The sequence below is a fragment of the Cupressus sempervirens genome, chromosome 11, assembly GCF_028749045.1.
Source record: "Cupressus sempervirens isolate cs-2001-9-10 chromosome 11, ASM2874904v1, whole genome shotgun sequence".
Lineage (NCBI taxonomy): Eukaryota > Viridiplantae > Streptophyta > Pinopsida > Cupressales > Cupressaceae > Cupressus > Cupressus sempervirens.
Genome location: NC_143128.1, coordinates 110,473,222 through 110,484,667, shown reverse-complemented (window position 1 = coordinate 110,484,667; position 11,446 = coordinate 110,473,222). Strand labels below are relative to the sequence as shown.

General features: G+C 34.0%; 2 pseudogenes; both read left to right on the top strand.

Moving 5' to 3' along the window:
• Positions 1 to 6,729: 6,729 nt before the first annotated feature.
• On the top strand, positions 6,730 to 7,482 carry LOC149528474 (secreted RxLR effector protein 161 pseudogene; annotated as a pseudogene).
• Positions 7,483 to 7,693: 211 nt separating this feature from the next.
• Positions 7,694 to 11,178, top strand: LOC149528473 (isoflavone 3'-hydroxylase-like; annotated as a pseudogene).
• The last annotated feature ends 268 nt before the right edge of the window (positions 11,179 to 11,446 follow it).

The window sequence follows — 11,446 nt, the reverse complement described above, 5'->3', positions numbered from 1 at the left end:
CATTATTCAAGAAGTCATGAAAATCTTGTGTCAGTATTCCTTTTTTCTTACTCTTGTCCTTCTCCCTTATAGTTTTCCCATTAACATTATTAATAGGAGATTTTTGTGTTGTATTTGGTGTCTACCAAAATTTGAACCACTTCTTGACTCCCTCTTTATTAGGATCTATGATCTCCTTCATAGAATCTTCTTTTTGTTGCAACAACATCTTTAATAATTCTTTTGTGCATTTATCTTTACTTCAATCTGGAGATGTATCAGAGAAAAGATCTTTGTTTTCAATTTCTTCAAGAATGCTATTAGAATCCAAGATATTTTTGTCCTGAAACATAGATTCTTTTCCTAATGTTTTTACTTTTCCATTGATTTCTTTTGTATCCTTGGCTTTTTGTGCTCTTTTTAGTTTTTGTTTAACTTTCTGCCTCTATTTGTTATCTTTTGCATCTTAATATTAACTATATTAGTTTCTATTTTTTCTTCTTCTCTTCTGTTGATATCTTTAGGACTTTGGTCTTCACAGGTAGGATCAATTGCCAACTATGAGCTAGTGCCTTTACTTTCTTTTGTATCTGACAATTTAATGATATCTTTATTGTTATTTGATATTAGAGATTTTCCTTTATCTTTGCTTTGAGATTTTTTTTCTTTTACTACTAGTAATATTTTTGTAGCTTTCTTCTGATCTTTGTGTCTAATTTTTTGATATTGGAGTTATAATTGTTGTTTTTTCTTTTCTTATTTCTCCATCTTCCAAATCTGAAACTTCTTTCCCTGCTATAACATGGTTGCTCTTCCCTTGGAATTCCTTTTTGTTCTTAATATTCATCATAGGGAAGGTGTCTTTAAGATTCGAGGTTAATTGACAAGTTTTAAATGTAATTTTCCTTTCATTATTCAAAGTATGATTATTTTAAAAATTTACCTTCAAATCTATAAAAGTTTAAGTTATAAATAGATCTATCTTTTATTACATTAATAGGTTGGTGTTCAAGAGTTTTAGTCTGTAAGTTGATCAAAAAATTAATTTACTATTACAATATTTATAAGAAGCATCTATTCCTACTAGATTACCAATTGATGAACTTGTATTCCCGAGAATCTCTAAATGCATAAGTTCCAGAGGGAGAGATTGAATTGAGACCCAAGTTGGGATGACTAAATATAACAATTATTTCTTACAATCTAGGATCCATTCTAAGAATTTAACAGCATGACCTTTAAAATAACAAACAAAGATAAAGAGGAAATCTTTTTTGATATATTCATTACTACAATAAATGTAAACTAATCTATTCAAATGGTGATATATACTTACTTGATTTTGATAGAAATCCTTTAACTAGTTGATGAGATTAAACATTTTTTGTTTTGGCCCATTCCAAAATGCAAATACACTGACATTTTGGCAATCTTGCCAATGATCTTCACTATCTTGATTGCTAATAATTAGAATCTATCACTCAATTTTAACATTGGGGTGAGGAGACAATAAGGATAGAACAGGGGACTAAGAAGGAGCCTTGTGCAAAATAATCCTACGGTGAGGGGGGATGTATGTTTTAGGTGGGTTATATGCAAGTTTAAAATTTGACTTATCTAGCTTATTACAATGTTCTATGTGGGAATATGCATAGGGATCAACTAGAAAACCTATCTGTTGGGCATATAGGGGAAATCTCTTACGGGTAGCATATTTGGTGTGATTAAAAAAGAAAAATTGTTTAACAAAACTTTCAGTGGAAAAAAAGATATTAGGTTTCAATCCTTTTCGAGTAATAGAATTGACAAATTGATTGGTGATAAAACCTACGCTTGCTTGCCTTATTCCAAACTGCGGCATTTTGGGGCAAAATGATTTGATTTGAATTACATTGACCCTTGGCCCAAATAATCCCATTTTAATTTACCATTGATCGAAACCCTAATCTCTAAATATTTCTCCAGAAAATATTGATTAGTAATGTCATATATTTTATCGATGATCTTATGATTGAGATTCTTCTACTGGACATTTGCATTTCCCTGAACATTTGTCTTGGTTAGAGCCAAACAAGAATTTGTAGTCTTCACCTCATACCTCAGATTTGCAAATGGAGAGCGAATGATGGGAGGGTTATCGATGCATAGTCTCCCAGACTTATTTGTTTCCCCTTTAGTGCTTCGAGGCGATGTCAAAGGAAGATGCCCCTACTGCTTACAGATTGGTTTCGATTCTAGGATTTTGAGAATTCACTAGATACCCTGATTTCGCACTGTTGTAGTCTGCTCTACTTTCCATTTAAAATCCCTAATTATTATTTTCCATTTAAAATCCCTAATTATTATTTTTCATTTTTAGCACAATTTCATATTCCTTCACCCCATATTATTTTTGCACCAATCTGCTCAACGCTCTGACTCTCCTACAATTTCATATTCAACATTTTCTCTTTTGCCTAGGGAAGACGGGGAGGAATTCACGCTGGCAAAAGTATCTGAAGTTTTGACAAATGAGAGAAGAAATTGGACAAATGAGTGACAAATTTGGAGGTAAAAGGGGCAAACCGCTAGCAAAATTAAGGAGAATCTTCCCACTTATTTTGCTGTGGTTGTCAACATAAATTAATTACACCGCACAGTATGGTCGGCACCGACCAAGATGTTTCTAGAGGCGGCCATCCTTCCAACTGCCAACTACTCTCATTAAAAACATTACCAAACTCTTCTCTAGAATGCTCTGTACATTCAGCTATAAATAGACTGGCTAGGCCTGGAGTTTTTCAGCGCTCAAGTTTGGATTGATATGTTGTGGCTCATTTCCTAAGTTTTTCTGTTGTGTTAATCTCTCTGTTTTTGTTCATGGTATCAGAGCCATGATTGAAAGATTGTGCTCAGTGTGAAATCTTGCTTTGAAAAATGTTGGTTGATTAGAAGTGTGAAGAAAGGAGATTGTGTTAAGGAAGATTGGTGTGAGAAGGCTGCCCCCCATTATAAAGTTGCATTGGCGATTAGTGAATACCAATTTACACTGTGAGCTGAGGGAGAATTAAACGAATCAAGGAAAGTGCTGAAGGTACGTTTGATTTCAGCTAAACATTTTTGATGAATAGATATGTGTGTTGGTGCAGTTGGAGAATAGTTTGATTTATAGAATATTGGAGAAACAAGTTGCTGTTCGGGGCAAAATTTTACTATTTGTTAAGATTCTGCGGAGATTTTTTTAACACAGTTTGAGTGTTGTATGCTTTTGTTATTTTACTAATCTTTTGAGATACTATATGTGGTTGAGACTGTTTCATTTGAAGATACAAATTGTGTGTGTTTAATGGTTGTTTGGTGATATAGTAATCAAGTACATTTGAAAGATATTATTATAAAGAGCACTTTGAAAGATTTGTGTGGGAAGTTGAATGTGGTAATTTTAGAAGTCTTTTGTTTTGATAGCTTCTTAAGAAGGCCAATATCAAGGCATGGTCTTTGCTTGATGCTTATGTGATTATGTGCATGTGTGTCGGTGATTGATTGGAATTTAACTATGGCTGCCAATGAGATGTCTAGTCTTGTGGTTAGTGAAAAATTGGATGGATCAAATTATGCTAATTGGAAATGTGAGATGGAGTTAATTTTACAAATGAAAGATTTATGGGAACTAGTCAAAGAAGAAGAACCTGAGGATCAAGATAAACTTGATAAATGGAATAAAAAAGATATGAATGCACGTGCTACACTTTTGTGGCAAATTAGTCCAGGGATTAGGCCTCATGTTCAAGGTCTAAAAACAACAAAGGCAATATGGGAAACTTTACAAACAATGTATGAAAGAACAAGTAAGTTAAAAGCAATGGATATTAAGAGGAAATTAACTCATTTGAAAATGAAAGAAGGAGATAGCATGAATGATCATATTGCTAGATTGAAAAACCTAAGAAATTAGCTTGCAATGATGAAGGTTGAGTATGAAGATGATGAAATCATAGAATTTTTAATTGAAAGTCTTCCAGAGGAGTATAATAATTTCATTCGCACTTTAGAATTAACTGACAAATTTGAAAATATAAAATTGCAAAAAGTCTATGGTGCTTTGTTAAATGAAGAAGAAAGGCTTCACAAGTTTACAAGTGAGTCTAGTAAGAGTCAAGCATTTGTAGCTAGAGGGAAATACAAGAATTATAATCAAGAAAGAACATATCAAAATCAAAGACCTAATCAAGGGAATCAATATAGAAATGGTCAAAGACAATGGTCTCAACAAAGAGATAATCAAAATAGGCAAAATTATCAAAGGCCACAAAATGAAGGGAGAAATTACAATAATAATTTCAAAGGAGCAAATACTATCAAATGTTTTAAGTGTGGAAAAGAAGGGCATAAAAGTGATCAATGTTTTAAGAAATGGCAAAAAAGATTTACTCAAAGAAGGCAATCAAATTTTGTTCAAGAAGAGGGTGATCATCATATAATGATAGCTTCTTTGGCTGCTCAAGGTGATTCAAGTAATGCATGGTATATTGATTCAGGAGCTAGCCAACATCTAACTCACAACAAAAATATTTTTAGCTCTTTAAAAGCGACAAGAGGTGCAAAAATATTTCTTGGTGATGATAGTTCACATGACATAGAAGGAATAGGTACAATTTCAATGAAAGGTAATGATGGTAAAAATTTGGAAATAACTAATGTGAATTTTGTACCTAGGTTGGCCAAAAATCTTCTATCAGTGAGTCAAATAACTCAACATGGATATAAGGTGGAGTTTTATTCAGATAAGTGTTTAATCAAAAATATTAATGATGGATACAAAATAGTTGCTAGAGGAGTTGAGAATGATGGATTATATAAATTTCAAGCTAGTGTTGCTAAGAAGGCTTATATCACTACAAGATCATCCTTAAGTGAGTTATGGCATCAAAGGTATGGTCATTTAAATTATCAAAGTTTGGCTATGCTTTCAAAGATGAATATGGTTGATGGATTACCTTGGATAACATTAAATACAAATGTGTGTGAAGGATGCATGGTTGGTAAACAACATAGAGACACTTTTGAGAGATCTACATGGAGAGCAAAAAGAATTCTAGAACTTATCCATAGTGATTTGTGTGGTCCTATGAATCCAACATCAAAGGGAGGAGCTAGGTATATCTTGACATTTATTGATGATTTTTCAAGAAAAATTTGGGTTTATTTCTTGAAACAAAAGGATGAAGTGTTTAACAAATTTGAAATATTTAAAGCTCTTGTGGAAAATGAAAGTGGAAATAAGATCAAGAGAATTAGAACTGACAATGGTGGAGAATATGTAAACAATAGGTTCAAATCATTTTGTGAGCATCATGGGATCAAAAGAGAGATGACTATTAGATATACTCCTCAACAAAATGGTATGCTGAAAGGAAGAATAGGACTTTAGTGGAAATGGCACGTTGTATGCTACAATCTAAGAATCTTCCTTTGTTTTTATGGGTTGAAGCTATTAATACTGCATCTCATGTTTTGAATAGATCTCCCACAAATGTTTTGCAAAACATTACTCTTGAAGAAGCTTGGAGTGGAAGAAAACCTAATGTTAAGTATTTTAGAGTGTTTGGATGTGAAGCCTATGCCCATGTACCAGATGAGATTAGAGAAAAGAAATTTGACAAGAAAAGCATTAAGTGCACCTTTGTGGGGTATGATGACCAAAGGAAAGGATATAGGTTGTATGATCCTAGTGTAGAAGATGTGTTTACAAGTAGGGATGTCAAGTTTAATGAGGGGTTTGATGATATGCCAATATCCACTTCTATTCCACACATGACCATTAAGAATCATGAAGATCCTAATGATTTTGAAACTAGTGAAAGTTCTAAGGAACCCTTTGACATGGATGAAGAATCTAGTCCTTCCCCAAAGACCAAGAGTATTCAAGAAATTTATCAAAGGACTCATCAAATTAATTATGCTTTAATGACCACCATAATGAAAACTAATGATCCTCAAACATATGAAGAGGCCAAAGGAAAACATGAATGGGAAGAAGCTATGAAAAATGAGTATGATTCATTGATAAAGAACAACACTTGGGAATTGGTAGAATTGCCAAAAGGTAAGAATGTGGTTAACAATAAGTGGGTATATAAGACCAAGTTCAAGTCAGATGGGAGCATTGAAAAACATAAGGCAAGACTAGTAGCCAAAGGGTATTCATAAAAAGAAGGCATTGATTACACAGAAACTTTTGTCCCAGTAGCAAAGATTAGTACTATCAGAGTTATTATAGCATTAGCAGCTCATTTTAAGTGGCCTTTACACCAAATGGATGTTAAAAATGCATTTTTGAATGGTGAAATTGATGAAGAGATTTATATGACTCAGCCACAAGGATTTGAAATACAAGGGAAAGAACATTTGGTTTGCAAATTAAGGAAGTCTTTATATGGTCTCAAACAGGCTTCAAGGGCTTGGTATGCTAGAATTGATGAATATTTTCAAATTCAAGGCTTCCATAATAGTCCACGTGATCCAAATTTGTATGTGAAAGAATTTTCTAGTGGTGACATCATAATCATTGTGCTTTATGTTGATGATCTTATTATCGCAGGACATAGCATGGATAAAATTAGTAACATAAAGTTAAGCTTGCAAAATACATTTGAGATGACAGATCTTGGTTTTCTACACTATTTTCTTGGTATACAAGTATGGCAAAAAGATGATGGATTTTATCTTTCTCAAACTAAGTATGCCATAGACATATTGAAGAGGTTTGGAATGACAGACTGTAAAAGTGTATCTACTCCAATTGCTTCGGGGTTGAAATTAAGCAAGGACATGGAAGGTGAAGATGTTGATCCTACCTTATATAGGCAATTGGTTGGTAGTCTTGTATATTTAACACACACTCGTCCTGATATTTCTTTTGCAGTTAGTGTGGTTTCCAGATTTTTGAGCTCACCTAAAGTCCCACATTGGATAGCTGCTAAAAGAATACTAAGATATGTGAAAGGGACTTTAACAATGGGCATCTATTATTCATTTCATGGAGATATTTCCCTTATTGGCTATTCAGATTCAGATTGGGCAGGAAGCATGGATGATCGTAAGTCCACTACAGGTTATGTTGTTTATCTTGGTGCAGGTCCCATTTCTTGGTGTAGTAAAAAGAAATTTACCATAGCTCTATCCACTACAGAAGCTAAATATACTGCGGCAAATGAAGCAGCAAAAGAAATCACTTGGCTACGAGCTATTCTATCAGTTCTTAAGCAACATCATGCAGGGCCTTCTCTACTTCTTTGTGACAATCAAAGTGCCATATCATTGTCTAAGAATCCTGTGTTCCATGCTCGCACCAAACATATTGAAGTTTATCATCATTATATCAGGCATCTCCTCCAACAACAGGTGATTCATCTTCAATATTGCAAGACAGAGGACCAGATTGCTGATTTATTCACCAAAGCTTTAAGTGAAGCCAAGTTTGTATCTCTTCGACATCTTTTGGGCTTAAGAGCAGTGACATAATTGTCTCATGGCTGTCATTCAGGGGGGATTCTTATGAATTCCAACCATTGTATTTAAGAGATAATAGATTGTAAATGGGTACCTAACAAGGCTTTAGGCCGGGACCCATCATATGTAGATTATGGGGGGATATTTACATAGTAGATATCTAGTATAGCTATTGTAATTAATTTAGGGGGGATGTCAACATAAATTAATTACACCGCACAGTATGGTCGGCACCGACCAAGATGTTTCTAGAGGCGGCCATCCTTCCAACTGCCAACTACTCTCATTAAAAACATTACCAAACTCTTCTCTAGAATGCTCTGTACATTCAGCTATAAATAGACTGGCTGGGCCTGGAGTTTTTCAGCGCTCAAGTTTGGATTGATATGTTGTGGCTCATTTCCTGAGTTTTTCTGCTGTGTTAATCTCTCTGTTTTTGTTCAGTTTCCAGCTCATGCGACATTTCCCACTTATTTTGCTATGGTTTCCAGCTCATGTGACATTCGCAAGTACCATTATTGATCACAGTATTGATATAATAATATAAAGATATTATTATTTCTTCGATTTGATACATTCGTAGAATTTGTTACATATCATTTTTCTATGTTCAAATCATGCATATGTATCTTTAATGAAAAATAATAGTTATATATTTCAAAATTATTATATATAAAACATTTTTCTTCATAGGTAGTGAATAAAATACCATAACAATTATATAAGTGTTTCTAATTCTATGTCGTCTGATTTCAAGATTTTAGATTTCTTTCAGAATTCTTTACAGAAATTTCTTGAAAGGATACATATGGAGGCGAGGGCTTCAAAAAGACTCTGTATGGAGATACACCGTTTTCTATACTTTGCAAAACTATGATTATAGTCTTAATAATTCTATTATTGAAAACATCAGGAGGCGTGGGTGTATGTTCAGGTATAGCTGGGTGCCCAATTGCCCACAACTCGAAGCAAATTTTTATATAGGTATGATGGTATCTCTCTTATCAGAAAATAACTGCATGATAGAATAAATTTATATGTGTTTTCTTTTCAGTCGAATTGTAAACAGCATTTAATATTTGAAATCTGATAACAATCATGATGGTTCTATGGTGGGATCCAGAAATATTATTAATGACGATCGTTATAGTCAGATTCTAAATTATATTTTCTGTTTTAATAGTAGTTTCTACAAATATATTTAAGTATGAATATTTTAAATATATTTATTTTTAAAAAAAAAAAATTATTTTAAAATATATTAAGTTTAAAAGTAAAAATAATTTATAACAATGTTAAATGAAAGAGGTCCTTGGATTTGATATTATAAATCTTACGATATTTAAAAATATATTATGAACATATTATAAAATAGCAATATTAAGATGGGCAACTGCTTTGACTAGGATGCAAGAGTCTTAACCAATAACAGCAACATGTATATCTCATGCCTTCGCATTTTTCCTTGATTTTATCATGTCATGCGGCTCATGGTCATAACAATTTCTTTGATGTCCTTTACTTGGTAGGAGCTGCCACAGCCATAGATTTTTATTGTGGCAACAATTCTACTCAAACACATTGGAGAATATGGGAATCATATTCCTCCAGCCCCAGAGCTATTCTTGCAATTGGCCACTTTCATCTTCTCATACATAAAACCAGGCCAATTCATCAGATTCTAAGTTCACTGTCAACACTATATGGACCCATTATGCATCTCAAAGTTGGTAGCTGCCCTGTTTTAGTGATAAGCTCTTCAGATTTAGCCAAAAAATCTTTCACAATAAATGACAATTCTTTTGCACAAGGTCAGTATTTGGGCTACAATTATTCTATACTGGGTTGGGCTCTTTATGGTCCCTATTGGCGAAATGCTAGAAAAATATGTGTACTTGAGCTCCTCTCTTCCAAAAGAATTCAATCATTTGGACCCAAGAGAATGCAAGAAATCAAGAAATCAGTAAATTCTCTGTTTCAGCAGACACAATTGGAGGGTATTATTAAGATGAGAAGTGTTCTTTCAAGATTGACTTTTAAAGTTCTGATGAGTATGATTATAGATGAGAGGTATTTTGGAGAGGAATCAGGGATTTCGGAAGATGTAGTGACCCATCTGATTGAAGAATCATTTATGCTTCATGGAGTAATTGATATTGGGGATTATATTCCCTGGTTGAAGATGCTTGATTTGCAAGGGAATGTTGAGACTATGAAGAAGGTATCTGAGAGATTAGATTTGTATGTGGAGAGGATTGTGGAGAAGCACAGAGAGAAAATATTAAAAGATGGGGAAGAGGTCGAAGACTTTGTTGATGTGCTCATCTCTCAGGCAGAAGAGAACGGTGAAGCATTTATCAAGGCAACTGCTATCGTAAGTGCTTCTGACTTCGGCAGCTAAATCTAGATGAAATGAGTTCTTGTAAACGTTATTTACGAACGATTGATAAATGAATTCGAGTCGAAAACTTTACAGCTGGATCTTAGACAGCAATATTATAATACGATTAGATCACTCCAAACTGCCACAGGAATTTTGTATGCTAGTTTGACTTTTTTTTACAAGATTTTCAGTTTATATACTAGCCTTTTAGCTTGCAGAGATATTTGTCATACATGATATTTGAACGTTGAAACAGCAACAACATGCATGATTGATGGATTTCCTCAATAGTGACTAATTTTAGAAGTATTCATACAAAAATGCATTTTTTTGGGTTGAAATATCTCGAGTTCCGTTTCCTAACATGTTTTTTCATCGTCATAGTTTCCTCTTCCCTCTTCTGGCACTGATAAATGTTTTGATCCAAAGATCTATAAGTCTTGAAATTTAGCAATGACAAATACTATGATTTATAGACCTGGTGATTTAGAGGAGGGATTAGGGAATGGCTTCGCACCAATTCAGCACAAGATTTCCTTGGACAAATATATTAATCCTCTCTCCCAATATCAATTCTCCTTAGAATAAAACAGAACGTCATGAAGCTTTTATCATTCTTCAGTCATCCAGTGATTAGAATTTAGAGTATGAAAACCACTGGATAACTTTTGGGGCAAGCGAAATGTTGGCATTTAGAAGTACAGGTTTTTTAATTTCATCCGTACCCAAAAAAACACTCGAAGAGTCGATATGTTTCAAGAAAGTTTAGGTTTTCTTTCTCTTTTTCTTGTTATTAATATTCGTGGCATTGTAGGCTATGTTTACTGCAGGGACTGATACATCTTCAGTTTCCCTGGAGTGGGCATTATCTGTTATTACAACATCCAGATGTAATGAGGAAGGCACAAGAGGAGCTCGATTCTAATGTTGGACGGAGCAGATTGGTAGAGGAATCAGATATAGCCCAGTTAAACATATCTTCAAGCAATAGTGAAAGAGACCTTGCGCCTTCATCCACCAGGGGCTTTGCTAATGCCCCACAAATCTACTGGGGCTTGCAAAGTGGGAGGCTATCATATTCCTCAAGGAACAATGCTGATGGTAAATACATGGACTATTCATACAGACTCGAAGGTGTGGAATAAACCTTTGGATTTCATACCAGAGCGTTTTATGGAGAAAGGCATAGCGATGGACAATACACAAATGAGAGGGACTGAGTTTGAGATGCTTCCATTTGGGGCAGGGAGAAGAGGGTGTCCTGGTACTGCCTTGGCAATGTGCAGGGTGCAAACAACTCTTGCAATTTTGTTGCAGAGCTTTGAATTTCTTGTTCCAGATTGAAGAGTGATTGACGTGAGTGGAGGTTATTATCAAGCCTTGCCTTTCCATCATCTGTACCAAAAATAGACCTAGCTTAGAACAATTGAACTACTCTGTTTGTTCATTATCTTTCATATTAGAACAAATAGGAGCACATATAATTTATATGCTTCAGCTTGATGTTAATGATTTAAATTCTTTCAATTTGCCTAGATTTATAAGATAGGCAGAAAATTACGTCTTAATATTTTTCCAACAATTACAATTATG